This window comes from Podarcis tiliguerta (assembly GCF_965153285.1).
Source record: "Podarcis tiliguerta genome assembly, chromosome: 3".
Taxonomy (NCBI): domain Eukaryota; kingdom Metazoa; phylum Chordata; class Lepidosauria; order Squamata; family Lacertidae; genus Podarcis; species Podarcis tiliguerta.
The window spans coordinates 114,206,919-114,233,894 of NC_139536.1; the positions used below are offsets into that span (position 1 = coordinate 114,206,919).

General features: G+C 44.0%; 2 long non-coding RNA genes and 1 pseudogene across 4 annotated transcripts in view; 1 reads left to right on the forward strand and 2 right to left on the reverse strand.

The window, feature by feature from the left end:
- Positions 1-1,107: 1,107 nt before the first annotated feature.
- On the reverse strand, positions 1,108-13,944 carry LOC310675244. 2 transcript variants are annotated; one of them, XR_014509988.1, is made up of 4 exons: positions 12,881-13,944; positions 3,075-3,171; positions 1,625-2,876; positions 1,108-1,343 (listed from the first exon to the last, which is right to left on the reverse strand). It is a non-coding gene; the product is annotated as an uncharacterized lncRNA (long non-coding RNA). The 2 variants fall into 2 exon arrangements; XR_014509989.1 differs by having other exon boundaries at positions 1,625-3,171.
- A 2,149-nt stretch (positions 13,945-16,093) lies between these two features.
- LOC310673754 (opsin-5-like) overlaps positions 16,094-26,976 on the forward strand; it is a 29,522-nt pseudogene continuing 18,639 nt past the window's right edge. Inside the window, exon 1 of the transcript XR_014515479.1 lies at positions 16,094-18,945. The product of XR_014515479.1 is annotated as an opsin-5-like (transcript). The remainder of the gene's footprint in view (positions 18,946-26,976) is intronic.
- On the reverse strand, positions 20,288-21,690 carry LOC310675249. Its single transcript, XR_014509994.1, has 2 exons — positions 21,335-21,690; positions 20,288-20,947 (listed from the first exon to the last, which is right to left on the reverse strand). It is a non-coding gene; the product is annotated as an uncharacterized lncRNA (long non-coding RNA).

Sequence of the window (26,976 nt, forward strand, 5' to 3'; positions counted from 1 at the left end):
GCAGGTCCCTTTTCTCCCACAGCAGCCTTTGATTCCCACTTCAACCATCGGATAAGGTTGATTTGATCCCAACCTCCATCCTTGTTCCTGATGTAGATCTTTGCTCACCCCTTCTTCCCTGGTGGGAGGACGCCATTTTGTGGAATTTATCCGTAGGATGATGCAGGCAAAACCCAGACCATGACCGCGGGTACAAGAACAATGCCACAAATGCCCCCCAATTTACCAGCAAACTATACTTTGTCTTTTTCCCTGCAAACCAGGATTAGAAACCATGGACTGATCCTGGTTTGTAAAGCAAGGGCAAACCATAATTTCTCTGGTCAGTCCAAATGGCAAGCTGTGATTCAATTAAATTTAAGATGTCGGGTGGGGGGGTGGGAATTGGAGAATGCAAAAATGGTGTGTGTATACTTGAGGTTCCTCAAGGCTTGTATACCTAGTCGCATCATTGAAAAGGGCCATAGTTCAATATTATAGCACGTGCTGTGCATGCAGAAGGCCTCAGGTTTTAGGTCTGGCATCCCCTGTTAAGAAGGAATTCAAGGAGCAACCTCTGCCTTGAGACTGCCAGTTGTATGTGAGACAACATTGGGTGAAATGGACAGATTGTCTATCTCATAAGGTAGCTAAGTTGCCTAATTTACTATCTGGATGACTACATCATCTTAGTATAAAATTTGTGGAGCTTTATATTGTGTTGCAGTAAGTTGCTGTAGTGATTCATATAGTAAAATAGGCCTTGTACCAGACAGATATTTTGTTGGAACAGTTGCAGAGCTACTGCTTCTAGGTTTTGTTAGCTGATATCGAAATGAATCAGGACCATTTTAATTGGTTTTCACATTGTCACAGTTTCTATTTTAAGACACATCCTGCAGAAATTAGAGAGTTTCTGATATGCTAATTGTAAACCTTTTTCCACAATTTTGCCACTAAATGTTTAGATTTGTAAATCAACATTACTTGTAGTTCCGTCTGATCATTTTATACACATTTTAAAGTGTATAAAAATGTGCATCCTAGAGTGAAGGGTACATAAGCATGCAAATATTCATGAAAATTGCATAGCAGAATGCATTATATATGGGATTATTATTATTTTTGAAAATGTGCCTATAGGAGACATTGGCACTAAGATGCTAACGAAGTTTCAATAGGACCTATTGCAAATTGGTGTAGGAATGTGGAGAACTCACCTTCAGGTTGGAAAAGTGAGAACTGAGAGGAATCAAATTTGACAGATTGGTCCATCCCTAGTTATGTGCTGGGCGAAAGGTAAGATATAAATATTATGAAAATGAAGGTTTAGCTGCTCCTAAACCTTCAAATCAATGACTTAGCTCCCTTTCATAGAATCATAGAGTTGGAATAGACCACAAGGGCCATCGAGTCCAACCCCCTGCCAAGCAGGAAACACCATCAGAGCACTCCTGACATATGGTTGTCAAGCTTCTGCTTAAAGACCTCCAAAGAAGGAGACTCCACCACACTCCTTGGCAGCAAATTCCACTGTCGAACAGTTCTTCCTAATGTTTAGGTGGAATCTTCTTTCTTGTAGTTTGGATCCATTGCTCCATCTCTGGAGCAGCAGAAAACAACCTTTCTCCCTCCTCTATATGACATCCTTTTATATATCTTATATGGCTTCTTATTTGAGACACACTTAAAGCAGAGTTCTGAAGTTAAGTTCTTGACTGTGTCACCCGCAAGAACAGGGGCAGATGACTGCAGCTGAATAAATGCAAACTTAATGGTGTGAAACCACAAAAAAATTATTATTGTTGTTATTGTTATTATTAATTCTAACACCGCTCCCTTTTAAGAGCTATGGGGACTTTAACGAAACACAGTTTACCTAGGCAAGTTGCTTTCATCAATTTGCCTTGCTGTCCATTACATAGAAAGATTGGGAATGAGCTGAAAAGCCTGGTATATTGGTCGCAGGTTCATTTCACTCAAAATGTGAGTAATGGGTAATAACCTTCCTGCATGGAGCTTGACTGTTTTTGTGCTATCTTCGATGAAGGCTTAATTGTAAAACAAACACATAGGCAGGAATCCATAGTAACATAATGCATGATGGTTTGGGGCATAAATGGCATGGGGGCAAATCTTGTCACCTTTTGAAATGGGAAATGCTATCAGTCCAAACATAAAATAACTTGGCAACCTAACTAAAAGAAGAAGGGTAGCTCGAATATTACAAAAGGAGAAAGCTGACACGGTATTTTTGCAGAAAACACCATATCTCTCTGATCATACAGGTCAATTGCCCTTTTAAACTGCCAAGCTATTTGCCACCATTTTAGCTAAAACGTATTGGCACATATTTTGGTCATGTTCTTAAGATAGTGAAATTTTGTGGAAATATAAATGATGAACCATTAACAATATTATTTGGAAATTTTAAGGATCTGGTTTAACCAGGAGATGTCAAATTGACAATATGTCAGTTAATAGCTCCTAGTACAAGAATATGTTGTGGGGATGGACATTTATTCATCTAGGAGACTAGATGTAGTCCACTTAAGTTATATTCAGAGTACGCCCATTAAAATCAATTGGCATGGCTAGCTTAAGTCCATTGATATCAGTAAGTCTACCCTAAGCACCAGTAAGTTGGACTCAACTCTCAAAGTTGACTAATATTGACTAATATTGTACGAGTGAAGGAAGGAAGGCAACTTGATAATTTATTCATTTAAAAATGAAGCATTTTTGTTAAGTATAACACGACACAAGAAAACATTCACCCTTTATGTTATTAGAAACAATTTAGAGAACAATTGTTTATATCTTTTTGCTTGTGACTTATTTTACGACTACTGCTGATGCTGCTTGTTTGTTCACAATGCAATGTTTTCTTCTTTTATCTGTTAAACAAACATATAAATAAAGATGCCAAGCTACTTTGCTGCTATTTAGCTAAAAGGGGCTGACAGCACCCTTTCACTGACTTTATGCCTGATTGAGAAATGGCAAGTCCAATCCAGAAATTCATGGAAAACATCTATAAAGGGCTATTGGTCAGTGATGTTTCAAAGTTGTTTGCAGAGGACACAATCACTTACCTGAAAGAAGAATGTTTAGATGTTACTGAAAATCTTAAGAGAACTGTGTTTCTGTGACTGAGGTGCAAATGGATGTGGACTGTTTTCCTTGGACACACTAGAACAAAGTGAAGAACTATTATCAGCTGTGAGTGGGTGCTTTTTTTTTTGCTTCTTACTACTACTACATTGGGACATGGGTGGTGCTGTGGTCTAAACTACAGAGCCTAGGACTTGCCGATCAGAAGGTCAGCGGTTCGAATCCCTGCGACGGGGTGAGCTCCCATTGCTCGGTCCCAGCTCCTGCCAACCTAGCAGTTCGAAAGCACGTCAAAAAGTGCAAGTAGATAAATAGGTACCACTCCTGTGGGAAGGTAAACGGTGTTTCCGTGCACTGCTCTGGTTCACCAGAAGCGGCTTAGTCATGCTGGCCACATAACCCAGAAGCTGTATGCCAGCTCCCTCAGCCAATAAAGCGAGATGAGCGCTGCAACCCCAGAGTCGTCCACGACTGGACCTAACAGTCAGGTGTCCCTTTACCTTTACTACTACATCATGCAATAAACATTTGGTAGTGCTCTCAAATATTCAGTGTTTAAGAAAATATAAGAGGACAGAGCCACTTAGGAAAACATGAACACTTGGCAGGCTAGTTACAGTGGAAATACTGGTTTGTCAAATCCCCCCCTCCCCTCTTTCAAATCTCTAATGGTATTATTGACTATGTTCCAAGAATGGCTTTTTGATTGAAAAAAAAATGTACACAAGGGATTTGAAACAAGATGGCCTAACACCATCATATAGAAACATTGAATTGGGAAGTTTTGAGCGTACAAAGATCTGACAAATTATGATATAGTTTGGCTCCAAAAGTCTACTCCACACAAAAAAAAATCTTGAAAAGTATTAGATATGCATAGCCACTTTACAAAAGCTACCGAATCACGTCAGTCAGTACTTATCTCGCAGCTTTTGTTGGCTAAGGGAAATTGGTTAGATTTTGAAAATAATGACTTTTTGTTAAGATGCATTACAGAATATATATTAATCTAAATTTCATGCTGCTTTCATTGAAATCTTCTGAGAGTTTCTACCCTAAGTGCTCTGATAACTAATTGCGTTGATCCAGCATTTACCCATTGTATCACTTTGTAAGATATGGATTATCATGTTATGTATTGTATGTTTGTATGTTTGAACTGTAATGGCCAATTTGTAAGTAAAGCATAATTGAACTTTGCAAAAATTGAATTGTTGTGACAGAAATCCTGGATAATCAGATTTGCCCTGCCAATGCAGCCGATACTGATTTTAGAACACTGTATATTCTAAAACCCACAACAATCAATTTATCATGTGTGGGAGATATGAAAATTCTGAAGGTTGCTGTCCCACTGGCTCACAAGTTTCTTCTAATTGGGGGATAGTGCTTAAAGTTTGTACCCAGCAAAGTTACACACACAAAAACAACTCTTGTCTTATTTAGAAGAGCTCAGATTTCTTTAGAAAAGATGTAGAAACCAGTGTGCTGCTGGTCTTGTAAGAGTTTATTGTGAAGAGTTGTGTATGGGATTAACAGACAGATGTTTTATGCTTGGTGGCAAATGATACCATTTATTATCAATTCAAAAGAAGCATTTGAGAATTGTTGAAATTCTATACGATTTGTTCATCCTTAAATTTCCATTTAGGAGTAATTTAAGCAATTGATGTCTGACAATAAAATGGAATATGAATAGAAACAATAAACGTTTTCTAAATTTGCATGTAAACACTTGCTAACCAAGAGAGGCAGCTATACACAAGAAGTGTAGTCAAGAAGTATAATCCTCAATTTTTGTTCTTTATTATTGTGTTTCAATAGTTCCACAACTGCACATTTTTTCAGGGAGTAAAAATCAAAGATGACTACCAGAGCAGCTTACAGATTCAGGTAGGTAGCCATGTTGGTCTGACACAGTCAAAAAAAATATAAAATATGTCCAGTATAAGCTTTCATGTGCATGCACACTTCTTCAGATATCTGAAGCATTTGAAGAAGTGTGCGTGCACACGAAAGCTTATACCCAGAACAAACTTAGCTGGTCTCTAAGGAGCTACTGGAATCCCCCCCCCCCCCCCGAGAGCAGCTTACAAATATCAATAGTAAGATGATCTCTGCTGTTGTCCTGACAATCTCAACGACAGGATACAAAAGGAAAATGGATTGGTAGGTGTGGCGATCACACAGGGTCCCCGGACGTTTGACGGTCTATTGATCCCTGTGCCACCACTATGATCACTTCCCCGCTGTCACCAACCCAGGGTACACACTGAGTCCAGACAGTTTATTAACATTAAAATAATCAAGTTTATTTTATAAGCATGAACAAGTTTATGGTTTCAGTTAATTTTTCTTGTCCGTTTTTTATCCTTAGTTTCTATACCGGCCTATACTTCCTAATAACTGCTAATTGATTATCCCAACTGTCTATCTGACTCCTGCTATCAGTTTCTCTCACATCAAAACTCGACCAACCCACAGATTTATCCTCCCTCTTCCTTCTCCAACTCCCAACTGACTTCCACACAACTCCAACTCTAACTCTAACTCATCCCCTTGGGTTCCCACTGGCCAATCACTTCACACTCATTTAACCCTTTCCTTATGACCCACCTAGGAGGCAAACACCACAGTAGAGAAGAGGAAAAATGCGAACGTAGCCACTAGTTCTTCAAACAAGAAGTCTGAATGGAAACAGTATGAGAAGAGAATGAGGCAAAATCTCTGGTCTGTCAGCCTAGTTACTAGAGGGGCTCTGCCGTTCCTTCTCTCCCTCCAGCATGATGGAATGGCTACAGCTTGAAGGAGTAGCCCTGATGGCCAGGATTAAAATATAGAAGCTTTTGCTGTGACCGAGATGTGAACTGGAGCACTGTAAAACCTATTTGATAAACAGGCAGAGAATCTGAATATTTGTATTGGTTTTGCAGTCTGGAAATATCTTTGGCAGGGTTCTCCATAAACATTACTAAAATAAATTTCTCTAGCTCAGCCATAAGCTCAGCCCTCAAGGCAGGGTGGTATCTAGTGGCTGCCCAAATGGAAAGCGCCTTGAGAAACTAAGCCAGTGTTGTACAGTGGTTAGAGTATCAGAATACCACTTGGGAGACCAGGGTTCAAGTCCCCACTCAGCAGTGAAGCCCAGTGGGCCATCCTTTACCAGTCACTGACTTTTAGCCTAAACTACCTCACAGGGTTTTTGTGAGGATAACATGTGAAGGGGGAGATATATGCAGCCTTAAGTTGGGACAGAGATGTAATCTGTGTTGTTTTTCTAGAAAAATAGGTGTCAGAATTCCTCTCTTAGAATGGCACTGGTGCCCACCTGAGAGGTGTCAGAACTAAGTTCCTGTGAATTCCCAGTGAAAAAGCCCTGCTTTCTCTCCAACCCCAGAGGTTGGCATGGGCTGTGTTGCATAGAGCTGCAGTCTTGGGGTATGGGGTCAAATTGGTCATATGCAAGATCCCTCCACCCAATTTTAGATGATTTCCCCATTGCATTGCAATTCCAAGGACCCTCTGCAGAGAGGAGAAAGGTTGGTTATGCAAGCTGCCTTCTACTTATTTAACCATCAGATGCAGTCAAGGACAGATCTAGAACACCTGCATTTCTTTTATCACTCTTGATAATTCTTCTTTACAGGACCATTATAATTTGTGTGCTCCGCCCTACATCAGCCATTCATTGTTGGAAGAAAAGCTGTTTGGCGTAAGAAAGGCATGCCTAATTTCTTCTGCAAACAGAAACCCCAAGCAACCCATGTTATCTAGCTGCTCTGCTAAAAATTACACTCTTTTCAGCACTGATCCTGTGTACACGTTGCTTCATACAACAAATATGCTAGTTTGTATGGCAGGTCGTGTTTTCTGTGTGTGTGGTTTTTTTTTTTAACGTTTCCTGCCAGCTGGACTGCTATTGTAACTGGTCAAAATAATGGGGAAAGGATTGAAATTCACAAGTTATTTTTCATTCAGCTGAACAATTCACTTGCTACTCCTTATCTGAGGTGCATTCTTATTTATCAGGAGGAGTGGGGAAATAAATTTGGCTTTCTGGTACACGCTACAATTTAAAGCTGCAGTTGACTAAAAGGTAAGCATCCTGTCCAATGAAAAGATTTCCAAATGGAGCACAACAAATTCTTAAAATCTGGTATGCACCCAACCCATCTTTCTAGTTCAAATATTGTAGAAGAGCACTCCACTGGTACTTCACTCTTTAGCTGAAAAAGCTCCCATACTGGCTTACAAAGAACAGCAGGAGGACAGTCCCTCTAAAAAGACATGACACACAAGGAAGAAGGGAAGAGGAGTGTTAAGTTGTGGGCGAACATAGCAGACGACACAGCGATTTCTCCAAAGCAGCTCTTTATTTGTAAGCTGGACAGAACTGAACAGCAAACAGCTCAGCCGGCCTCCTTTTATAGGCAGCCGGCTGTCGACAATGTAGCAACAACAACCCAGGGTTTCCCGCCTAAAATAACTGACATGGACCTGAGTGAAAACTACATACACAATACTCCTGGTGGTCAGGGCGAGAACTTCAGGACATAACAAGGAGGGCCTTAAAAGCAAGCTCAGGCACCAATTCTTAAACTTCAGTTGTTCTCATGACCAGGTGGGATAGAGGTGAAAAACAGATATGCTTTAAAGTGATATGTAGAGCTTATGGGAATGAGGGTGGAGAGAAAGGCTTTTTCATGCATTAGCCCAGGGACAATATCTGGGTGCGGCTTTTATTATTCTTTTTCTTCAGGCTCATAATATGGAGAATCTACATTGTAAGACTATGAACAAATTAACTGAAGGATTCACTCGGTGGGCCAAATGGTTCTCAGTTTTAAGTCTTTGCAGTGACACTCCTGAGCAGACTTGGTTTCTCCTAATACAGAGTTAACTTACTTCTTGTGATTTATTGCTGCCTAACTCTCCACACACACACACACACACACACACACACACACGCTTATATAATGACTGTTTTGATGACCTTTTGAATGTTCTTCCGTACCTGTCATTTTAATTGTTTCATGTCCTGTGTTTCCAAGAGCTTTTGGGTATTGATCACTTTCCAGCAGTGTAGCAATCCCTGCTAGCACCTGGGGCAGACACAAAGTTGTGGAGTTTTTGTTGTTGAGCTTTCTTTAGGAAAATTGTTGAGCTTCTTTGGAATACACAGCTGATCTGAAAACACAGCTACCTAAAAAACAAATGAATCTCCAGATATTTGAGCAGTCAAGCTGCTCACTCAGATTACAAAAATACAGGCACTGCTGTTGTTGTCAGCCATTAGCTATTCATGTTCCGAACGTAAAGGATGTGAAAACATATTCACAGCACACAAGGCCCCCTGAGGCCTAAATACTTAGTCTAACTTTGATGTTGGCCTTATAGGTCAAAACCAGCACTTTGAATTGGGTCTGGAAGGTAATTGGTAGTAGCCAATATGGTCAGCATTATATATGTTATGTACTGAAGTTCTCACCCTGGTCTAGCAGGGGGATACTGTAGATAGTTTTCACTCAGGTCCACATATGCAAATAAGGGATTGAACGTGACGTTCAGTGATTAGATAGTTACAGAAAGTGGTTATTGTTGCGTTGTAGTGGAGCTCTATATAAGCAGGCTGGCTGAACCCTTCAGTTCAGTTCTGTTCTGGCCTGTGAATAAACAAGAGCTGTTTGAAGAATTGCGGTGTCGTCTGATATGTTCACCCACAACTTAACAATATGATTAAACCATCTTGCCCTGGTGAGCAACCTGGCTGCTGAACTCTGCACCAGCTGAAGTTTCCAGTCTTCAGAGGCAGTCCCGTTGCAGTAATTCAACCTATAAGTTACCATAGTCCATGGTCCAAAGCTTTCTGGAACCTGGAGTCCTATATCTAAGAAATTGTCATGGGCACCACAAAGTGCTCATTTCACAGATGTAAAACTGGTGATGCTTGACCTATCCAAACAACAGGCAAAAAACTGTGCCCGCCTGAACCCTCTTACAGGTGCTTCCAGTCTTCAGACACCACACACGCTTTTGCAAAAAAGAAAATGAAAGAAAAATGAGAACTCCAAAGTTTTGCCGAGCAAAAAGAAAGAGGGGGGGGGGGGAGGGAGCTGCACAGCTTTGTTGGCAAAGCCGAGCAACTCGTCCTCTCTCCACCTCCTGCTTGCTCCTCTAGGCTCCAGCCAGGACTCGGGAGCTGGGGCAACGGCATGCCGACCCCCCCCCATGACTCCCAAATATTCAGAGCAGGGGAGCCAGCAATGTCGCCACCCCCACTTCCTCCCCATCCCTCGCGCTTGCGCATGAAGGAAGAGCCTGATAGGTGGGAGGGGGAGAGAAATGTGCCCTAGGCTTGTAGCTCGCACATGCGCGAGCGAGACAGAGAGACCAAGCGGCGCTGCGGTGCAGAGGATCCTTTGCCCACGGCTGCGGGCAGGGGCACAATGGCATCCCCACGGGGTGCCCTCGTCACCCCTTCAGAGATGGCACCCAGGGCGCTCCGCTCTCCCCGCCCCCCTCTTCCTACGCCGCTGAACATGAACACTGCCACAAGAGCCTGCAATAAATCTAGATGACAACTTTGCTGCCACAGACACCCGGACAGCATCATTATTGGCCCCAATAACATCAAACATGTTGGAATACTGCCAGGGAGATAAAGTCCATCTTGACTCCACGTCGTCTCCGGACATCCATCAATCTCCCGTAGACACGCAGTATCAGCAATTAGCGACAGGAGCTCCAGAAATAGCTTCCCAAAGATCCAGAGCTCTTGCACGCTCTATCAGCAGATATGCACAACGGAAGATGCACACAGGAGAGCATTATTTAGAGGTTTATTCAGCGTTGATCAGAACAAAGAAAAACCATGACTGCCTGCATGAGAGAGTTCCGGCAGTGAGAGGGAAACGAAAGCAAAAGACACAACAGAAACATCCTGTGAGACAGGAAATACGCAGGCTGTGACACAAACATCCTGCTCCCTTTTAAGGTGGAACGGAAATATCCTAACAAAACATACCATCTCAGGCCTATTTAATTGTTCATCTTCCAACATTATATAAGTTATCAAATGCCAACAGTGCCCTTCAGCTCTCTATATTGGACAAACAGGACAAACTTTACGCCAAAGGATAAATGGGCATAAATCTGACATCAGGAATCATAAAACAGAGAAACCAATAGGAGAACACTTCAGTCTCCGAGGACATTCTATACAAGATCTTAAAGTAGCTGTCTTATTGCGAAAGAATTTTAGAAATACACTTGAAAGAGAAGTTGCTGAATTACAACTCATTACCAAACTAAAAACTATGGAGAGACCTGGTCTGAATAGAGATATTGGATTCATGTCCCATTATACATACTAAAGCTAATTTTGGTCATCTATCCCTTTAAAAATCCCTTGCCCTTCCCTGTGGAACCAACTGCCATAACAGTCATCAACAGTTATAAGGTTGAACCGACCTCTGCTTCAGAGTATCTGATGAAGTGTGTATTACACACGAAAGCTCATACCTTGAAAGCTTATATTTAGTTGATCTTAAAGGTGCCACTGGAATTATTAAAAAAGATTTTTCCAGCCATGCTTTCTCTACAAGTTTCCCAGATGCAGACAAATTGTTCTATTTCCAATTTCCTGATTGCAATGAACTGGTGGTACTTATTAGGGAGCTTCCAGAATTGCTCATTGGCCAGAAACAGCTAGGTTGCTGTTTAAGAGTCGAATTGTGCTGGAGTTACAACAGTCTACTTGCATAGTCAACATCTTCCTCATTGCCACAGGAAGCTCCTCCACCTGCTTCGCCCTGTGGAGTAACTGGGCCTTTCTTCTTCATGCCTTCTCCTGGGACAGCCAATGAGTGGCCAAGCTTGGCATAATCCTTGTCCATGTATTTAAAGAGTGGTGAATTGCACACATCTGAGACTTGGTCCTGGTCTTGCTGATCATCCCCTCTAGGAGCTGCTTCAGTGCCGCACAGTCTCTTCTTGCTCTTCCTCAATGTCTTCTATAATTAGATCTTCTGAAAGGAAAAGGCTGGCACTTGGAGAGACTTTCTTATATACACTGAATATATACATGGAGCCTTGATGGCAGAAAGTGAGGAGGAATTAAAGAACCTTTTAATGAGGGTGAAAGAGGAGAGCGCAAAATATGGTCTGAAGCTCAACATCAAAAAAATGAAGATCATGGCCATTGGGCCCATCACCTCCTGGCAAATAGAAGGGGAAGAAATGGAGGCAGTGAGAGATTTCACTTTCTTGGGCTCCATGATCACTGCAGATGGTGACTGCAGTCAGGAAATTAAAAGACGCCTGCTTCTTGGGAGAAAAGCAATGACAAACCTAAACAGCATCTTAAAAAGCAGAGACATCACCTTGCAGACAAAGGTCCATATAGTTAAAGCTATGGTTTTCCCAGTAGTGATGTATGGAAGTGAGAGCTGGACCATAAAGAAGGCTGATCGCCGAAGAATTGATGCTTTTGAATTATGGTGCTGGAGGAGACTCTTGAGAGTCCAATGGACTGCAAGAAGATCAAACGCATCCATTCTTAAGGAAATCACCCCTGAGTGCTCACTGGAAGGACAGATAGTGAAGCTGAGGCTCCAATACTTTGGCCATCTCATGAGAAGAGAAGACTCCCTGGAAAAGACCCTGATGTTGGGAAAGATGGAGGGCACAAGGAGAAGGGGACGACAGGGGACGAGATAGTTGGACAGTGTTCTCGAAGCTACAAACATGAGTCTGACCAAACTGCGGGAGGTAGTGGAAGACAGGAGTGTCTGGCGTGCTCTGGTCCATGGGGTCACGAAGAGTCGGACACGACTAAACAACTAAACAACAACAACATATACATGGGAAAAGACATTACCTTCATGTTGCCCTGGGTCATCTTCCTCCATGTGAGGAAGGGAGGAGGTCTGCATAGCCCACAGGGAAACAAAGAGCCACACAGGATATGTTTATGTATCTAAACCTCAAAATAGGTCTCAGACAGTTACAGAGAGACCTTAGGGACTAATGTTATTCTGAAATCAACATATATGCTGAAGGGTCTTAATTACTTCTCTGTCCATTTACTTGGGAGTAAGCCCCATGGAATTCACAAGGACTTAGTTCTGAGTAGACATGTCACTTTTTTGCATTAAATAGTCCATAGCAGGTGAGACAGTTAAATCAAAAGCTGCTCCTCTGTTGATATGAATCCACAATCCTGTACCCACTTATTGGGGAGTAACCCTCATTGACGTCAACAGGGCTTACTTCTGAGTAGACATGCATAGGATTGTGCTGTAAATCAGCCACACTTTCATAAATCAATGGGACTTAGCTAGTAGCTGTGACTAACTGATTTCAACAGAACCAAGGTGTGGATAGCTATCAGCACACACCAATACATGGTTCCATGTGCATTCACAGAATCATAGAATTGTAGAGTTAGAAGGGACCTAAGGGCCATCTAGACCAACCCCTGAGGCACATTCTTTCCTTAAAGAATTCTGGGCACTGCAGTTCCTGAAGTGTTGCTGGGACTGGCAACTCTGTGAGGAGTAAACTACAGCGCCCAGAACTCTTTGGGGGAAAGAATGTACTTGAAAGGTGTAGGATGCACATGTAAAGCCCATGGCATGAAAGAGGGTTAACTCAGAAGTAAGTCCCCTTGGATGACTTGCTTTTGTTTTTATATGCTCTGCCTACCAGGACAGTCCAAACTGTAAGGCGAAGCTCACGACAGCCTGCGCTGCTCACCAAAAAGCTGTTTCTCAGAAGGCTGCCTTACCATGAGTGCTGTATCCCAGAGCAGGCTGCAGTTGGGCCAATGTGCTCCCTTGCATCCCAAAGAAAGAGCCACGCTCACTGGGGAAATGGCGAGGGTCGTTCCGTGGTGGAGCTCTGCCCAGCGTTGGTAGAGAGCGATGGCAAACTCCGTGCTCAGGTTCTGTGGCTTGTTGTGTCAGTATCAAAGCTGTTCTGCCCCATCTCTGCCTCCAGGTCTTCAAGGATTATGTCATCTAAGTGGATAAGAAGAGAAGGTTGGAATCATAACTGTTTTGGGGACTTTCTTATATACCCTAAACATATCCTTGGAAATAGACTTTACCTTCATGTTTTCCTTGTTCTTTCTTCCTCCTGCCATCTTCTTCCAGATCAGCCACTAAGGAGGGGGGGAGCACATACCGTGCACAAATCTTTTTTGAAAAAAATCTGAAATTTCTGGGTAAAACACAGTATGAAAGTTAAGAATGACATACCAATAGATTCATTTCCAGAGAAAACAGGGCAATTTTCATTTCACTCATTAAGCATGTGAGCACACAAACTTTCCTGTAGGAAACCAAATTCGAGCTAAAGGTAAGTACAATCTCAAGATGCAGAGAAAATATACAGTAGAACTGTTTGGGGGACTTTCTTATATTTCCTGAACATTTTCTTGGAAATGGACATTACCTTCATGCTTTCCTTGGTCTTTCTTCCTCCGGTCTCTTACTCCTCTTCCTCCAGTTCTTCAATATCTTCGATGATGAGCTCTTCTGAAAGGAAACGAAGAGAAGGCTGGCAGTTAGAGAGGCTTCTTACACACAGAGAGACACAGAGACAGAGACTTTCTGAACACATACATAGAAATAGACATTACCTTCTGGATGACTTTCCTTCTCTTTTGCCTGAGGCGGCCAGGAAGTACGTGGAGCCCACAGGGAAACAAAGAGCCACATGGGATATGATTATCTAAACCTCAAAATAGGCCTCAGAGACCTTTCCCAAGAAATCTTAGGGACTGGAAGCAGCATCTATACGCTGAAAGGTTTTACCTTCGTGGTCCTTTGGAAAAGGGGTCTGCAGGGGGAGGGGGAGGGGCAGGCGAGGGGGAGAATTCTGGGACAGGGCAAACTTTATTTTTTCTCGCCATCCTTGAAATCGCTCTTCTCAGTCTTCCAAGCCTAAAAAGGAAAGAGAAATGGGGCTTACAGTTAGTACTCTCTCATGCCTGTAAACCCAAGAGGAATTCACTACCCTCACAGAATGTTCCTGGAACAAACGTGAAATGATCCAACCACAGGAGTTCACCAGGCCTTTTTGCACTCTGGTGACCAGTGAGCCAGCAGAGGGAGGTGTCACAATGGCTTCTGCAAATCTGGGGCTGCCCCTTGAAAATAGGGACACTTGGCAGGTGTCCTGAGGTGCCCAGATGGGAGACCACCAGGGAACCCATGATATGGTGCTTAGAATTATACAGGCAAAAGTATTACTTAAATAAATACATCTCTAGACACACTGTCCTTTTGGTCTTTTCTCATGCAAGAATATTTCCCTAAGTCAGAAAGAGGCCTCCTGCTCATGAAAGTGCACCTTCGGGCCTGAGCCTCCTAAGTAGCTCTACTTGGGAGTAAATTTTTCTGACCCCAGTGGAAATTGGGGATTGTGGTATGAGGAACAGGACACTGCTGTCAAGAAAGGGGAGAGCTAGCTTGACTCAAGTTTGCCACGTGTTGGGGGGCTCAAAGAACAATCCCATGCTTGGGTGGTACATCTAGAAAGATTTTTAAAATGTGTGTGGCATGGTGAGGTAGAAGAAGATAAAATATATTGGAAAGGAAAGAGGACAACAACAACAAAAGAATGTGTCCCCCCTTTTTGAATTTTGTTATTCAAAATTAAAACATATTATCCAAAAACATATCATCCTTGTTTCCCCTCCCCCTTTTTCCTCCCTCCCCCCATCCTCCCACATAGCCCCACCCCCACCCCCGACTTCCCTCAGTTCCAGTCTTTGGTTTCTCTAAGAATGCTGTTTTCTGCATGTTACAAAGTTGTATCGATCCTCAAACTATTTAGCTGATTATTATCAATAAAAAGTTTGTGAATGTTTATTCAAAACCTGCCAAGGAGTCCAGTTCACTTGGTTGCATCTTCAGATACTTTGTAAAGGGTTCCCATTCACCCTTAAAGTCACAGTTATCCTTGTCCCGTAGCTTATATGTCAGTTTTGCCAGTTCTGCATAGTCCGGCAATTTTTCTTGCCATGATTCTTTAGTTGGGGTTTCTTTACTCTTCCATCCTTTTTCTATTGGACTCTTGCGGCCGTTGTCGCATACATGAAGATGTTTTTCAGCTTTTTTGGCAAGTCTTTCCCTACAATCCCCAACAAAAATGCTTCAGGTTTTTAAAACAAATGTTAGATGAAACATTTTCTTAAATCCGTTGTATATCATTTCCCAAAATTTTTTAATTACATTACAGTCCCACCGCATATGATAAAATGTCCCCTCCTTTTCCTTACACTTCCAACATATATTTGAACTAGTTTTATACATTTCCCCTAACTTCACTGGTGTCATGTACCATCTGTACATCATCTTCATATAATTTTCCTTCAATAGGGAACAATCTGTAAATTTTAAATCAGTTTTCCATAATTTTTCCCAATCTTCCATCATAATGTTGTGGCCTACATCTTGTGCCCATTTAATCATAACTGATTTTACCTCTTCATCTTTCGTCTCCCATTCTAATAGTATGCTGCATGCGGCCTTCAGTAATTTCACTTTCCCTTCGATCACCTCTGTCTTTTATGTCTGTAAGTATTTTATATTTTCTCCTTGGCCTCCCCCCCCCCCGATAAATTTTGAAATCTCTTTCTGCCATTTTTTAAAACATCTTTCAGGATGACTGGTATTGATTGAAAAAGAAATAGCAATTTGGCAACACATTCATTTTAATTGCCGATATTTTTCCTTTTTTGGTGGGGTGGAAAGTGTGTTTTAAGTAATATATGGATGTATTTTAAAAATGGTAGTAATATTAATATTAATTAAAAATGGTAGTAATAATAATTAAGTAAATGGCTGAAGACTTAGGGAAGGGGGGAAAGGTTGATTTTTTAAAAGGTTAAAATATATGAAAGGGGAGACGTTTATGTATTCAGTAATAGAAGAGGATAATAATAATATAAAAATATTTTTTAAATATTTTTTAAAGGGAAAAATATAGTTTTAAAAAAGGGGGAGAGAAAATCAGAAGAAGTACCAACATTGAAAGATTGGCAAAATAATTTTTTTGAAATGATTGAATTAGCAAAAATGACGGCAACAGTTAGAATGCAATCTAATCAAAATCTCAAACAGGAATGGAAATGTGTAGAAGAATACATGACCCAAAGATGCTCCAACAAGAATTTATTGATATGTATAGACTGATTTCACAAAGTTAAGTTACTGTATTTCCTAAAAAGTAAGGGGAAATGTGTGTGCGTCTTATGGAGCGAATGCAGGCTGCATGCTATCCCAGAAGCCAGAACAGGAAGAGGGATCGCTGCTTTCGCTACACAGCAATCCTTCCTGCTGTTCTGGCTTCTGAGATTCAGAATAATTGTTTTCCTTGTTTTCCTCCTCCAAAAACTAGGTGCGTCTTATGGTCTGGTGCATCTTATAGAGCGAAAAATACGGTAAGCTAAGCTAAGCAGATATATAAGATTGAATATTTAATTATTAAAATACAAAATCGCAATCTCAATAATAAAGTTACAAAATAATAACAAGAAAGTCACGTACAGGTGGAGGGAAGACGCATAGTAAGAAATAAGAAATGGATAAATGTTGGTACATAATGAAATGTGAAAATGTGAATTTATGAATATAATGTATACGTATCAATATGTAAAGATTTCATATATGTATTGCAACATTAATAATAAATAAATTAAGTGTGGGGGGGAATGAAGATGCTGTACTTGCAAAGTCTCACCTGAACTCAAATGCAATGCTAGTTCTTTGAAAAAAAGAAAAGAAAGGGGGGGGAGGGAGGATGGTGATGGATCTGCATTCCTAACCCTGGCAAGAAGACGCAGCTCACAATAAATGAGCTGGCAAGAATGGAAGTTGGAAAGCTGTGTTACAGCTTGCAGTTTGTTTGCAGTAAAAAAACTACAAGGCCAATTCAGGTGTAACATTAAGCCAAACCATGGTTTATCTCCACTAGTGCAACAGCAGAGGGAAGAGGAGCAAAGTGGCCCCTATCCTACATGGATCCCCTCACACATTCTCCTCATGGTGTCTGAATCTCTGTTGGATGAGTTGGCACAGACTTGTGAAATGAGTGCAGAGACTGAAACTGTCATATGAAAACTTTTATCTGCAGCGGTTGCAGATGGTCCCCTAAGCTATCGAAGCCATCACTAGATATTGTGGTCATAAGCTAGTTTTTGAAAGCTGTAATGGGAAGACTTTGCCCTGAAAGGTTGGCAAAAAATACATTCACCCTCTGCACTCCCTTCATCAAGGTTAAGGTGAATATATGTGTAAGTAAAAGCATATTATCTTAAAGACTCCGCTGCGCCTCATTTTTCCAATGGAAACATGAACCCTGGATAAGGGCAGAGACTCCTGGAACCTCACACCACTTGGGAGAGATTGGGGTGGCCCTTAACAAGATGTTCTCTTCACATGTAAATGGTAGAGAAAGGGTTCTGTCTTATTTTCTGTTGTTCACCCTCCGGAGCAGATCTGTGGAGCAGGCACAAGGAGAGAAGCAGAAAGGGTTGTTCTGCCCACAAACAGAAGTTCTAGTGCTAGTGGAACTACTTCTCTGGGCACCACCCTTTCTTTTAATCCTTCTTTCAAGGTGCTCAGGACAACTTTGTGTCCAGAGCTGACAACAAACTGGCAGTTCAAGCCTATAGACATCTACTGAAATGTAAGGCTAGATGACTTCATTGTGACTTACTTTCAGGCAATGGTGTGTTGGTTTACAGCCTAAATCAAGCATTTGACCAGGTGAGTGCAGATGCTACTTAATAGTTTTTACCGAGGCCATGAAACCTTGAGCCATGGCTATCAAGGTTTGGGGGTGGTGGAGGGAGAGAGCTTGAACGTTGAGACCCACGGAATCATAAGCTTGGGAGTGTCCGGGACTATATTCACGATCACTTCCACCCATTTTGTCTTCTCTGAGAATCTGCTATTGAGCACAGAGTTTGCACCAACAAGGGTATCAGGACTGGACAGCCTTCTCGCCCTCCCCACTTCTTACTACTCCAGGGATTGCTATTCTTGGGAATGTCAGGCGACCCCACCAACATTTTCTTTTGGATGCACCTTTTAATTCACCTTTTACAATGTCAAGAAAATAACTCTACAGTGTTGAAGAAAGCATACCACAGGTATCAAGACTAGATGCTAGAAAGTGACTGATTTGTGGCTGAAACAGAATCCACTTTTGTTCTGACCCTTACCTGTCCTTCAGTCACAAATCCGCTGATATAAATTCACAAGCTGTTTCATGTTACTTTGGGTAACACATTACCTATTGTGGAGAAAGGCCTGTGAATAAAATACCTACTTCTTGTTAAAAAAGAAGACTGCTATGGCTTATAAACCTTGAGTTATAGAGTATACACTGGCTGTGGGTCATGATGTTTGCATCTTGCACCGGTTTGTTGGCTGATTATGAATGCCTGAAAACCACACTGCTTTCCTCCTCCTCCTTTCAGGCATCCTGACGGTTCTGGGGAATTCAGCTGTCCTGGCAGTAGCTGTGAAGCGCTCCTCCCATCTCAGGTCACCTGAGCTCCTGACAGTTAATTTGGCTGTAACCGATCTTGGAATGGCCATCAACATGTATCCCCTGGCTATTGCTTCTGCTTGGAACCATGCCTGGCTGGGGGGTGATGCAACTTGCATTTATTATGCCCTGATGGGTTTCCTTTTTGGTGTTGCCAAATTGCAATCCATTGCAATCGTGAACAAGTGTGACTCAAAGAAGGCTGCCACCTGGGCATTTTCCTGCCTCTGTCCTTTTGCTTGTGTGAGGCAGACCTCACTGAGCTTTAAAAAGGCGGAAAAGACCTCCTGACCTATTTTGCCACAGTCCTTGCAAATAACGAGGCATTTAGCAGTACTTACCAAGGTAGGGGGACGTGGGTGGCGCTGTGGGTTAAACCACAGAGCCTAGGGCTTACTGATCAGAAAGTGGGCGGTTCAAATCCCCGTGACGGGGTGAGCTCCCGTTGCTTGGTCCCTGTTCCTGCCAACCTAACAGTTTGAAAGCATGTCAAAGTGCAAGTAGATCAATAGGTACCGCTCTGGCAGGAATGTAAACGGCGTTTCTGTGCGCTGCTCTGGTTCGCCTAAAGCGGCTTGGTCATGCTGGCCACATGACCCGGAAGCTGTACGCCGGCTCCCTCGGCCAATAAAGCAAGATCAGCGCCACAACCGCAGTGTCGTCCGCGACTGGACCCAACGGTCAGGGGTCCAAGGTAGGGAATAGTGAAGAGAAATCTGGGCAACGAAGGACCAGTTCCAAAAACATTGGAGCTGTGGGCGCTCTTTGTAGTATTTTGCCTTTCATTTACCCTCACCTGCAGAAATGGGGTGCCAGATCTCTTGCGCCCAACAGTCATCAGCTGTTCTGTGCAGTTTCTGCTACCACTTACGGCTTAAGAAGAAAGCAAGGCTTATGTTGGAGTAGGCCCAAAGGACATTTCACCAAAAGGGAGGCCCCCCTCTCTTAAGTCATTGAATCCTTTCTGCAGCTATTATTAATTGATAAACACGATAGGAGTGAAAGCCTCTCTGGGTGGTTCACACAGAGTTGAAACAATACACATTGTTCAAACCCTCCAAGTGTCCCTATTTTCCAGGGATGTCCCTGATTGAGAGAAGCCGTCCTGGTTTCTGATTTGATCCATCAAAGTCCCACCATTCCCTATGGTGTCCCTAGTTTCACTCAAGAAATGTAAGAGGGTATGGAGTTATCTGATCCCCAAGCCATCTGAAGGCAATCCTGTACAGGGATGGTTTTTTTTAATGTTTCATTTTTTGTTTCCTTTATATATATGGTGGGTGAGGCAACATGGCGCACACCAGGGCGTCGCGGAGCTCCTGAGGGTGGCCTGCGTTGCTCGTGCTGCCTAACCAGCTTCCAAGCTGCCGGGACCGCCGCCGCCGCATGGGGACTGGGGGCACCCAATGTATCAACTGGGGAGCTGCCAACCCCCCCCCCCAGCGAGCCCACCAGGAGGTGGGGTCAAAAGGAGCTCCAAGGCCCACCTCGCTCTTCCAGAGGGATAGGAGAAGGGGAGGAGGAGACAGACGCCCGGCCATCTGGGGCCGGTGGGACCCAGGAGCGAGCGCGGAGGGGGAGAGAAGCCCTGGCCCTGCTGCCACCGCCATTTCGCTGCCAATGCCAAGGGAAAGGAGGAGAGGCTGGAGGAGGCCGCGAGGAAACACGTGGCTGAGCCTGTAGCCTTATGAGGCTTTGCCCTCAGGTGGGAAAAATATTGCGCCCGGGAAAGGGAAGTGGGAGTCAACAGACACTCAAGGAATAGTTTCGGAGAAAAAGCTTTATTTCTACCATCCATGAACTGGTAGAAGGAGCAAGTGTGATAACTCACAAAAACATGAACGAGTTCACAGTCATGTGCACAGAGCATATATTCCCCTTCTAGTTCCCTCCCCTTTCTCCTCCCTCAGGAGTCCTGCCCCATGTTGAGGTTCCTGAGCATGTACAGAAAGCTGTCTTGGGACTATTGTGGACTCTTCCCAGGAAAGGGGAATGAGAACAGTTCAGCATCTCCAAGATGTCGCAACTGAATGAGATAAAAGTCAGTTCTCAGGCCGGCTCTGACAGAGTCTATTCATTAGCCTTTTTTGAAGCTCTCTTGTACTGATAAAAGTAACGGTTTGCCTATGCATCTTGTGAGAAAACAGAGGAAAACTTTAGCTGTGGATTTTTAGAAGACAAAAGGAATTTTGGACAGTTTTGAGGCCTGGGGTGATTATTGAGGGGGGGTGTGTGACTTCGGGCCTAGGTGGGGTCACCTGTCCTCACCTCCTTCAAGCCCAGGCCCAACCTGAGCCCACCTCCCCCGGAGACCAGAGGGAGGCCCGCTGGAAAAAGACCTTGTTACCTTTATATATATGGTGGGTGAAGCAACATGGCGCACACCAGGGCGTCACAGAGCTCCTGAGGGTGGCCAGTATTGCTTGTGCTGCCTGACCGGCTGCCGGGACTGCTGTGTGGGTGCTGGGGGCACCCGGTGTATCAACCGGGAAGCCGCCAGACCCCCCCCCCAGCGACCCCACCAGGCCGGAGCCGAGGGCATCCAGCCAACGGCGGAGCTCTGAGGCCTGGAGGAGAAGGGGAGAAGGCCCTTTTGGGGGGAAGAACCCCAATCTCACTGCCACCACCATTGCGCTGCCACCGCCGAGGGAAAGGAGGAGAGGAGCCCAGGCCCAACACGAGCCCACCTCCCCCAGAGGGAGGCCCGCTGGAAAAAGACCTCGCTTTTTTCTATACAGTTTATTTATTTATTTTTCCTCCCCCTCCTTTTTAAACTATATTTTTTCCAAAAAAATATTATTATTTTAAAAATATTTTTATATTACTATTATCAACTTCATCTTCTATTATTTAGTACATAAACTTCCCCCCTTTCATATATTTTAACCCCCTTTAAAAAAATCAACCCTTCCCCCCTTCCCTAAGTCTTCAGCCCTTTTACTAAATTACTATTACTACCATTTTTAAAATACATCCATATATTACTTAAAACACACTTTTCACCCCCCAAAAAGGGGGAGGGGCACGTTTGTTGTTGTTTCCTACGTTTGTTGTTGTTTCCTTTCCAATATCTTTTGTTTTATTTTTATTTTATTTCCTTCTTCTCAATATATATTTTCCTTTACTCCATTTTTAAATAAATAATAACAACAATAAAAAATTATACAATAAATCTTATCTTTATTTCTACCTCAAACCTTTCTTTCAAAAATTAAAATGGCAGTGCCCAGAAGAGAGCCCTGAGCCAGCACAGGCCCCTCCACCCCAGACACGCAACTCCTTCTAATTTACTTTTCCCTTATTTTTTCCTTTTGCCTCACTTTTTAATTTTCATCCTCATTTTCTATCCTTTTTGTTTTTTAAAATCGGACCCCCTTTTTAGCCTGTTTCTCAGTCTGTTTTTGAGGGGGGAGCCCTTTCTCCCTCCATGACCCCCCTTTTTAAAACAAAACTTTCCCCCATACCACTGCTACAGTTCCCTCCCCCACACCTTTTTTCTTCTTCCCATCTCTCTTCCTTCTCTCTTTTTCTCTCCCCCCCTCCCTTTCTCCATCCCACCATTCTCTCTTTAAAGAAAACACATACGTACACTCATACACACGTATCACTGTATTATACTTTGTTCCTCTCATACTAAAACCTTTATATATATGGTGGAAGCTGTCCAGAGTGGCTGGGGCAACCCAGTAAGATGTGTGGGGATAGAGAGTAAAATTATCATTATGGAATGGGACGTCCCTATTGTCATCAGATAAATGTTGGAGGCTATGATTTTTAAACAATTAACACATTAAGGTTTGAACACCCTAATACTTGGGGGGTAACCAATGGGATGCCCTTCAGATGTTAGTGGAGGACAACTCCCATCATCCCTGACCGTTGGCCATGATGGTAGGGACTGCTGCGAGTTGTGTAGCCCAGCAAGATGTGGCAGCCATCCACACACATGATTCTACTGGATCATGTGTGTGGCATTTTTAATGATGTGTGAATGACACAACCCTTCTTCTACCTCACCATGCCACACACATTTTAAAAATCTTTCTAGATGTACCACCCAAGCATGGGATTGTTCTTTGAGCCCCCCAACACGGGGCAAACTTGAGTCAAGCTAGCTCTCCCCTTTCTTGACAGCAGTGTCCTGTTCCTCATACCACAACCCCCAATTTCCACTGGGGTCAGAAAAATTTACTCCCAAGTAGAGCTACTTAGGAGGCTCAGGCCCGAAGGTGCACTTTCATGAGCAGGAGGCCTCTTTCTGACTTAGGGAAATATTCTTGCATGAGAAAAGACCAAAAGGACAGTGTGTCTAGAGATGTATTTATTTAAGTAATACTTTTGCCTGTATAATTCTAAGCACCATATCATGGGTTCCCTGGTGGTCTCCCATCTGGGCACCTCAGGACACCTGCCAAGTGTCCCTATTTTCAAGGGGCAGCCCCAGATTTGCAGAAGCCATTGTGACACCTCCCTCTGCTGGCTCACTGGTCACCAGAGTGCAAAAAGGCCTGGTGAACTCCTGTGGTTGGATCATTTCACGTTTGTTCCAGGAACATTCTGTGGGGGTAGTGAATTCCTCTTGGGTTTACAGGCATGAGAGAGTACTAACTGTAAGCCCCATTTCTCTTTCCTTTTTAGGCTTGGAAGACTGCAAAGAGCGATTTCAAGGATGGCGAGAAAAAATAAAGTTTGCCCTGTCCCAGAATCCTCCCCCTCGCCTGCCCCTCCCCCTGCAGACCCCTTTTCCAAAGGACCACGAAGGTAAAACCTTTCAGCGTATAGATGCTGCTTCCAGTCCCTAAGATTCCTTAGGAAAGGTCTCTGTCTGAGGCCTATTTTGAGGTTTAGATAATCATATCCCATGTGGCTCTTTGTTTCCCTGTAGCCTCCACATACTTCCTTGCCGCCTCAGGTGAAAGAGAAAGAAAGTCATCCGGAAGGTAATGTCTATTTCCAAGGATATGTTCAGTGTATATTAGAAAGTCTCTCTAACTGCCAGCCTTCTCTTCTTTTCCTTTCAGATGATCTGATCATCGAAGACCTCGAGGAAGAGCAGGAGGAGACTGGAGGAAGATGGCCGGAGGAAGAAAGACCAAGGAAAACATGAAGGTAATGTCCATTTCCAAGGAGATCTTCAGGAAATATAATAAAGTCCCCAAAACAGTTATGATCCCAACCTTCTCTTCTTTTCCATTTAGATGACATAATCCTTGAAGACCTGGAGGCAGAGCAGGGGCAGGACAGCTTTCATACTGACACAACGAGCCACAGAACCTGAACACGGAGTTTGCCATCGCTCTCTACCAACGCTGGGCAGAGCTCCACCACGGAACGACCCTCGCCATTTCCCCAGTGAGCATGTCTCTTTCTCTGGGGCGCAAGGGAGCACGTTGGCCCAATTGCAGCCTGCTCTGGGATACAGCACTCATGGTAAGGCAGCCTTCTGAGAAACAGCTTTTCGGTGAGCAGTGCAGGCTATCGTAAGCTTCGCCTTACAGTTTGGACTGTCCTGGTAGGCAGAGCATATGAAAACAAAAGCAAGTCAGACAAGGGGACTTACTTCTGAGTTAACCCTCTTTCATGCCATGGGCTTTACATGCGCATCCTACACCTTTCAAGTACATTTATTCCCCCAAAGAGTTCTGGGCACGGTAGTTTACTCCTCACAGAGTTGCCAGTCCCAGCAACACTTCAGGAACTGCAGTGCCCAGAATTCTTTAAGGAAAGAATGTGCCTCAGGGGTTGGACTAGATGGCCCTTAGGTCCCTTCTAACTCTACAATTCTATGATTCTGTGAATGCACATGGAACCATGTATTGGTGTGTGCTGAAAGCTATCCACACCTTGGTTCTGTTGAAATCAGGTAGTGACAGCTAGCTAAGTCCCATTGATTTATGAAAGTGTGGCTGATTTACAGCACAATCCTATGCATGTCTACTCAGAAGTAAGCCCTGCTGACTTCAATGAGGGTTACTCCCAAATAAGTGGGTACAGGATTGTGGATTCATATCAACAGAGGAGCGGCTTTTGATTTAAGTGTCTCACCAGCTATGGACTATTTAATGCAAAGAAGTGACTAACAGTAGAAACTTAATGATGTCTACTCAGAACTAAGTCCTTGTGAATTCCAGGGGGCTTACTCCGAAGTAAATGGATGGAGAAGCTTGGCCCCCCCCCCTCAACCCCAGGGGCTGGACTGTGCTCTCTGCACAGAAAGCAGTCCCATAGTAACTAAGCTTATAAGCCACAGCAAAGAAAGAAGCAGAAGTATGGGTGTAGCCAGGAGTGCAGGGGGGTTAGGTGCCCCCTAAATCAAGTAAATAACTAACTAACTGACTAATTGTGCCACAGATAGTTTAGCTCTGCCCCCTCCCCAAGCATGAATCCGGAGCTGCCCCTTACCTACCAAGCTGCCTTCTCCCGAGTCAAACCACTACACTCCCCAGCAGCGATGCCCCTCCAGGGATGGAGACGGGAGCTTGCCCCCTCCTCAACCCCAAGGGCTGGAACGGAGGCTCTCTGCCAGGAAAGCAGCCCCTCCACCACCCCAGCGCAGGACCAGGGGGGGCAAGCATGGTGCCTCTCCCCCCTTGCTAGAGGAGTGAAGACCCCCCTGCCCCCCCCCCCAGGGCAGCGCTGGAGGAGGGAGGGCGAGAGGCAAAGGGAAGGATCCAGCCGTTGGGGGCCGTTAGCAGCAGAACTGACCCTTGGGGGGGGGGGTCCTGTCCCTGGTCTCTCGCCTCCGGAGAGGGAGCCCGGCGCTGCCGGCCCTTGCTGCAGCCTTGCCCGCCTCCCGGGGCCCTTCCGGCTCCCCTTCCTCCGAGAGAGGAGCGGGGACCAAGGGGCGGAGAGAGCCCAGCAGCCCGAGTCCGTTGCTGGGAATGGGAGTTCTGCGAGGGGGAAACTACAATGCCCAGAATTCTTTGTGGCCAAGACTGGGCTGCCCGCGTGCTTTCAAAATACAGTGTTGATGCAGCCTATGCACGCGCTGCCCTTTTCACACACCTCCCTTAGTGTCCTGAAAAATTAAAATTATCCCCACCTAGCCTGGGGTGGGGATAATCTTTCTCCTTCTAGCCTTAAAAAAAACCCTTGGGCAGCAGGGAGGGAAACATAGAGAATCATTAAAAAATAAAAGTCTCCCCATTTCTATTCAAGCAACCAGAGCGGAAGCAGGATCTTGCACTGAACGGCCCTCGGTATCTCATCATAGTCAAAAGTGCAAGGGAGAGCAGTGCAGAAAGCGTCTGGCAACCTGCCTGCCCTGATTTAGGGACATTTCCCCGTCATGTTCCCTCCCACTTCTTAACCTGCATGTGGAAGTTTCTGATCAGAACCGGAATTGTGCAGTTGTACAGAGCTCTCTTTCTCTTATATATCTCAGTGGTGGAAGGAGGAGACCTGCCCTTCCCTCTTTGTTCTCCCAAGCGCTGCTGAAGGTGTGGTGCCCTCAGAGGCACGATTCATTTGTCAGGACTCCTATAGGAAGATGCAGAATCGGAGTAAGGGAGGCTCTCACACTTTTGACCCACCAAACTTCTGCTGTGGAAAAACCATCTCAGCTTTTTGAGTTAGGAAAGGCTATTGAGAATTGAGCTCTTAGACTTAACACGCCTGCTTAAATTTGTGAAAATCAAAGGTGTATAAAATAAATGGTTGAAACTTAGCTCCCCTCTATCATCTGAAGTTGGTTGAAAGGACACCCTGTTGTGTTGTTTATTAAGAGATGGATACGAAATACAAAAGAGTATTATCTTCCCAAGTGATGCAGCCTTGGCCGCTCTGAGCGAGGGCAACCTTTGCAGACCCTTTATTTCCCTGGCAGATACTTGGGCTAGAAACTCCCTTACACCAAGTAGAATGAGATGGCTGTAGCTGTAAGCAACAGGCATCTTGGAGCAGACACAGCATATGCCGCCTGGCAATCCCAGCAGATAGGAGAGGCTTGTTGCTGCCCATCAGCTGTCATCCTCTTATGACAGGCTCCATTCCTCAAGTACTTGAGGAAACTGAGTGGCCACACCTGGCTGGCACCAGGGGAGCTTGAGAACATAAGAAGCACAGAACTAGAGCTGGAAGGGACCCAGCTGATCATCTAGTCCAACCCCCTGCAATGCAGGAATATATGGCTGGCCCATCTGGGGATCAAACCTCCCACCGTGGCAATTTATTTGTTAAGAGGGAAAGGGAACAGTTCTTCATAAGGATCAGAATAAATGGGGCTGAAATTGCGTCCTTGAAAGCACCATCCTGGATTTGGAAAACTGATACCAGGAGCCATGGGTGCAAACAGCATTTATTGGGGGGCAGGCTTTATTT